This window comes from Mirounga leonina, unplaced genomic scaffold (assembly GCF_011800145.1).
Source record: "Mirounga leonina isolate KUSES-001 unplaced genomic scaffold, KU_Mleo_1.0 Mir_418, whole genome shotgun sequence".
In the NCBI taxonomy this organism is placed as follows: Eukaryota; Metazoa; Chordata; class Mammalia; order Carnivora; family Phocidae; genus Mirounga; species Mirounga leonina.
In genome coordinates this window covers 13,062,869-13,069,697 of record NW_023270739.1, presented here as the reverse complement: position 1 = coordinate 13,069,697, position 6,829 = coordinate 13,062,869, and positions in this window count along the sequence as shown.

Below are 6,829 nucleotides of genomic sequence, written 5' to 3'. Positions count from 1 at the left end.
TAATGTATGGGGATTAACATAAGAATAAAAAAAAAAAAAAGAAATGCCAGGAGACTTCGAGGGCCATTTACAAAGGAAGGAAGGAAGGAGGGAAGGAAGGAAGAAAGGAAAGAAGGAAGGAATGCAGCCTCAATCTTCAGACCTTCCATGGGTCTTTCTTAGAAAAGCAGCTTCCAGTGTGAAACATCAGCTGTGGTTCCCAGGGCTCCTCTGAGAGCAGATGGCGAGTGTATGCAGCTCTGCATGGGTTTCTTCAGTCACCAAATCCACATTGAGTGGGGACTGTGGATGGTGAGCTGGGTACTCTGTGGGGCTCTGAGAGTCCCTCAACGCTGGAATAAAACAGCATACCTGCTCCCATGAACCTATTGTCTGATGGGGAAGACAAGCAATACACAAAAAGCCAGGCTTGTTGGTCAATAAGGAAAGGAACAGAGTGTGAGCAGAGAGAGTAACAGGGCACCCATTTGGGGGTAGGGTTCGGAGAAGGCCTTATGGGGAGCAGGATAGAGATAGTTCTGGGGGTGAGGGAACCGTGTGTGTGGAGGGGCAGAGAGAAAGGGGCTGTTGGAACAGTCAGCCTAAAGTGCCCCAGTGAGGGAGAGCAAAGCAAGGCAGGATCATTCAAGGGACAGGAGGGCCTGGCAGGATTTGGATTGTATTCTGAGGGTCTGTGAAAGTCAATGTGGGCCTCTGTCTTTATACCTGATAGGGCTGTCTTCCCAGCAATGTGCAAGCTGCACATTTCGAAAGCTTTAGCTTAAGGTAGTATCTTTGCATTGCCTACACTTGGGGGATGGCTGGGGATCAAGGGTCATGCTAAGCACAAACATTTTTCTCTTAAGAGAGGCTCACTGCCTCCACTGACATCAAAGCCACTGGGGAGCTTTGTAAACATGCGGATGGATGCCAGGGCTCCACCCCAGGCCTCCCACATCAGAATATCTGGGGGTGGGGTGGGGGTGTAAAGGCCCAGATGATCTTGCTGCCTGGTCAGGGCAGAACACCCTTCCCTGCCTTACAGAGTTCCAACTTAAACCCTCAGCCTCATAAAACTCTCGTCACACCAAAGACCACATCAAAGATGGTGCCCAATGAATGGTTTTCCCTCTGTTGATAATGACTCAACCAAAGCATTTCTCCCCTGTCCCATTTACCTGCTTCAGGGTTCTTAGGAAAGTAAACCTGTCCATTTGTCAATATTTACTCGTCTGCTGCCCTCAACAGAGGAAGGGAAAACTGTTTTCACTGTCAAACGAGTGTTTATACAAAGGATTTGTAAGCTTTCTCAGAGCTATGGAAAATCAATCACCCTCAGTTAACCTGTGCCCTTAATGAGGTGGTAGGTTTTCTCTCAGTTCTATCCATCAGGGATGACAGTACATGGTTTGTCAACCAACAAGAATTCAGGTTGAAAAGGATTTCGCCCAGAACCCTGGGGAGACAGATGCTCAAATTGTAGCCCCATCTGAGAGGGTGAAGCCTGCCTTGCTGATTCTGGGGGACAGCAGAATGGTGGGGCTCCATCTGGGACCCATTCAGAAGAGACTGGCCATGCAGGGATTCTTATAAGAAGCCAATATCCTTTGACACGCAGACAGCTCACCAGCCCATTACTTTTGCTCCAATCAATGGTACACCCAGTGTCCTCCAAGGCAGGGCTCTGCTACTGTTGAGTCAAAACCAAGCATCGCTGGGAAGGCAGGCATTCCTGAGAGGTGGCTGGGCTGGGCTCCCAGGGGAGTGCAGTGTTTGTAGTTGGAACACCAGCCAGCTTCGGGCTTCAGCAGACTCAGTCACAGCCACATGGTTTTGGACATCCCGGCCACCTGGGACAGACACACTGAAAAGCCATTTGCTGGGCTCAGAAGGAAAAACAAATCTGATCACTGCCTTTATCATTCAGGAGAGCCCTTGGGTTTCATGGGTCAGTTGAGGGGCAAAAAGGCACATCTGAGAAAAGCTTCATGGGCCACATACTCTTCACCAAAAGTGCAGCCCAGACATGATGCTCTGCTCCCACTATGTGCCCAGTACTGAGCCAGACACAGAGAAGTAGACCAAGGCTGTAAAACATTGGGCAACTCACAGTCCCTATGTTGCAACCTTTGGAGGGGCTCAAACTCCTCACAAGAAGAAGAGAAGAATCTGAGTGAAGCCAGCTCTCAGTGGGGAAGTGGGGGGAGGGGAGGGCAAGGGGGCGGAGGGAGAGATGTCTTTTAATGTGTACCTTACCACGTGCCCCTAAGAGCTTTACAAATTTTAACTCTTTACAAATTTTAGTTCTGCTTGTAACCACTGTCCCATCTGGCCTCCCAAATAGCAACTCTCAACAAACACCTACTAAAAGGTGGAAGAGGCAGACAGAGGCACCTGTAACTATACAATCAAGGGAGTAAAGTCTTCAGTGTCATGTGTGAGTGGTCCTTTCATTAAAAAGAAATGGAAGGAAGGGACCATAGGTTCTAGGGTTGACTCTGCCAAGCACGTACGCCATGGGCCTGGGGGAGGCTGGAGCCTCAGGGGCTGCCATGACCAGGTCAGACATATTTGACTGAAGGCTGCCCCCCAACTCCTGGGCTCCCCATGAGGAAACGCGCCTGTCTGTTTTTGCTATCATATCTCAGGTTTAAGACAGTCCCTGCCCAGAGTAGGTGTCTTATTGATACACTTTGAATCATGAAATGCCTTAGAGGTACACTAAATACCCATTTTGTCCAAATCCCAGATGGTCAGATGTTAAAAGGCAATATTCAACCAGAGCCAAGGGTCAGGGCAGACTATGACCACCACAGAATGAAAGTTTGGAGTGTCTTAGTCTGTTCCCCCAGTAAGCAGGACCTGAGGCAGAGGGTCCATGCCAAGTATGCCATTGTACTGGGGCCACCTCCGGGCATAGGGGTAAAGGGAAGGGCAATGAGGCAGGGAAGGAGGGGCATTAATTTTCTGTTGCTGTGTTACACGTCACCCCAAACTCAGTGGCTTAAAACAACGGACACTACTGTCTCACACAGTTTCTGTGAGTCGGGAATCCAGGGGTGGCTTAGCCAGGTAGTTCTGGCACAGGATCTCTCAGAGCTTTCTTCACGCCATCAGCTGGGGCTCCAAGATTTCCGGGCTCACCCACGGGTCTGCTGTCAGGAGACCTCAGTTCCTGGCCATGGGGGTGGCTCCGTGGGGCTGCTCATGTGTCATGGCAGCCAGCTTCCCCCAGAGTCAGCGATCTGAAGGAGAAAGGGAAAGTGTATTAGCTGGCTCCAGCTGCCATAACAGCAGACCACAGACTGGATGGCTTCTTGTAGTTCTGGAGACTGGAAGTCCAAGATGAAGGTGTCTGCCGGGTTGGTTTCTCCTGAGACCTCTCTTCTCAGCTTGTAGATGGCCACCTCCTAGCTGTGTCTTCACATGGTTTTCTCTGCGCACACACATCCCTGGTGTCTCTTCCTCCTCTTACAAGGACACTGGTCCAATTGTATCAGAGCCCACCCTAATGGCTTCATTTTTCATTTAATTGTTTCTTCAAAGACCTTATCTCCAAATCTAGCCACATTCTGAAGTACTTGGGGGCCAAGGCTTTAACATGTGAATTTGTGCGGGGAGGGCAGAGACACAATTCCACCAGGAACAGAGAACCCAAGAAGGAAGCCATAGTTTTTTTATAACCTAATCTTGAGAGTGACATCCCATGACTTCTGCTGATTTCTGTTTTCTAGAAGCAGGTATTGAGTCCAATCCACACTCAAATAGAGGAGAATGAAACTCTGTCTGTTGAGGGGAGGAATACTAGAGAACTTGTTGACCTATCTTTAAAAATCAACAGAGGGCAGGATGCATTATTGAATCAGTACAAGCTAAGTGTAACTGGCTATTGACTGCTGTGGGACCATCCTCTGAGGACATATAAATTGAGTCTCAGGACTATCTGTGGCACGAGAAAAGGAGAATTGATTTACCAGCTTCCATTGTCAGTTGGTTAGTGTCCCTCACTGGGAGCATTATCTGCCCTGGGCTCCAGGGTGCTTAAGCAAGGCATCCAGGGGGGAGGTGAGAGTCTCGTGCACGGGACTGAGGCTGGGCACCATCGGGCTGCACCTACAAGAAGTAGGTCAGGACTTACTGGTCAGAACCTCGCGGAGCTGATGGCCACGTGGCCCTGGGACAAGATAAGTGAGGACCTAAAGTGGAACATAGCAGTCTGTACCATAAATCTGAAGTTCAATCAACAACTGACTTACTATTCCATTTTATTATTAAAAATATTTGCCATTGGGGCGCCTGGGTGGCTCAGTTCGTTGGGCGACTGCCTTCGGCTCAGGTCATGATCCTGGAGTCCCGGGATCGAGTCCTGTATTGGGCTCCCTGCTCGGCGGGGAGTCTGCTTCTCCCTCTGACCCTCCTCCCTCTCATGCTCTCTGTCTCTCATTCTCTCTCAAATAAATAAATAAAATCTTTAAAATATATATATATATTTGCCATTGAATTTTAAATGTTTGGCATGACAGTGTGGCCCAGTAAATTCTCAGCGCTGTGCTCTCCAGCTGTCACCACGATGACTACTTGAGACCTTCTCAACAACGGTAGTGGAGGAACACGGCTCCCTCGGGCTGGTGGTGGCAGTAGAGAGGCTGCTGACACCGATGTGGGTGTCACACTTGGGAGCTGCCCTTCTCTTCTGCTAGGGACTAACCAAAGCGAAGGCTCTGCTGCCTAGGAGCTGCAGAGGACTGCCTTAAAATCGCTTTTGTTAACGGTTTGACCCACCAGAACAAAACGTAGTTTGAGTACCACGCTGTTCTCCTGCATGCTCTTTTCTTCCTGTTTTGTATATTCTCATGTCTGGGTTGGAGAGGATTTATCATAAACGTTGCTTCACATGCCTTTGGAGATACTTCCCGTCTGAGGAGGCAAAATTGTCATTTTTTTTTTAACTCATCCTCACAAGAAGTGAAGCATTCTAAATAAAGTATTTTCTCAGAAGACCCATGGCCTAAACGGGAAATAAATCTTAAAAAAAATGAAATCTGATTCTTAAAGGCCATTTAAGTAGTGTGATGAACGCTAGTATACCAAGTAATGCTACAAGCATCTGCATTCTAACCTAATCTGTTATCTTGATTATTCTGTCGTATATTAGTATTCAAACTTTATAAACATTTGTTGGCTCAAAAAGGCTATTAACTTATTTTTAAACTTATCTAGCTGACCATTCCCCTTAAAATATCTAGATTAGCATCACACTCTTTACTACTTGAAAGGTTTGATAACTGTCTTATATTTAAAATTAATAGCTTTATTGCCGTCATTAATTATGACCGTATTTTGCAATAACAAGGACTGAGTTGCTCTAGCAAACTGATGGAATTTCAATGTATGAAGCACATAAGAAGAATCTTCACTTCAGGATATACTTAGCTTGTGGTCCCCTATTTGAACATACGTATTCAGGAATGAACAATTATTCCAACTGACATGCTGGTTCATGTGACTGACTATTCCACTGGGGAGACATGCTGTAACCTGCAAGGTCATGAGAGCATAGATCACACAGACACGACTGGATGCCAGAGACCATGCTAAAGCAGGCACTCAGCAGCTGGTGATTTTCTACAGGCAAAGCCAAGCCTACAGAGGCTGGAAGCAGAGGCTGCCTGGCTGAAGGAGTAGTAGCCCATATAAAGTGGTACTGAAATGATCTCTTTGCCCATCCACGCAAAGCAAACTGTGAGCCAGATGAGGGCCAGCTTTGTGTCTCATTCACTTTGGTATCTCTACTCCCCTAGCACAGGGCCTACCTGTCATACAGTTGGTGGAATCAAACTGATGGTACCCCCCAGAGGCTTCAAGAGGTTGGCTGCATTCTCTGGGCAGCACCAGCTTCACACTTTCCTAGAACCACATCCTTAGGGTTAGGACTCTGCTGCCAGGCCCTGCCTCTCTGTCTTCTGCTGGGAGCAGCTGACCAAACCATGCCATGGCTCGGGTTTGGGCCTCATCAGAAGCAGAGTATCTTTGCCATGAAATTAGAAAGGAATGTAGTAGTCTTGAGATAGAACCAATGGGGATATATACATCAAGAGAGAGAGAGAAAAGGGAAGTGGGGGAGAGAGAGAGAGAGAATAAAGGTCTGGCTCATGTCATTATGGAGGCCAAGGAGTCCCAAGATCTGCAGTCAGCAAGCTGGAGACCCAGGAGAGCTGTGGGTGTACTTCCAGTCCAAGTCTAAACGCCTGAGAGCCAGAAGAGCTGATGGTGTAAATTCTAACCCGAGTCCAGGGATAGGAGAAGACTGATGTCCCAGCTCAAAGACAGGCAGCAAGAATGAATTCTCAGCCTTTATGTGCTATTCAAGCCTTCAAAAGACTGGATGAGGCACCCACATTGGGAGGGCAATCTGCTTGACTCAGTCTACCGGTTCAAATGTTAATCTCATCCAGAAACACCCTCAGAGACACTCTCTGAATAATAGCTAACCAAATATCTGAGCATCCCGCAGTCCAGTCACATTGACACATAAAATTAGCCATCATAAGAATCAAGCTGCCTGTGTAGATCTTTGCTCCCAGGAGGGTGGAAATCCTATAAAATCCTAGCAGTATGGGAAGAGCATGCATTTTGGCACCCAGTCAAGAGTGAATTTGAACCGCACTCTACCACTTAGGAGCTGTGTGACCAAAACCAAATTATTTAATCTCTCTGAGCCTCTGTTTTCTCATCTGTAAAATGGAGGCAACCCCATCCATCTTGCAGGGCTAATTTGAGGAGTCATTGAAATATTATATATTGACTGCCTAACAGCATCTGGCACATATAGAGGTTCTCAGGAAATGCC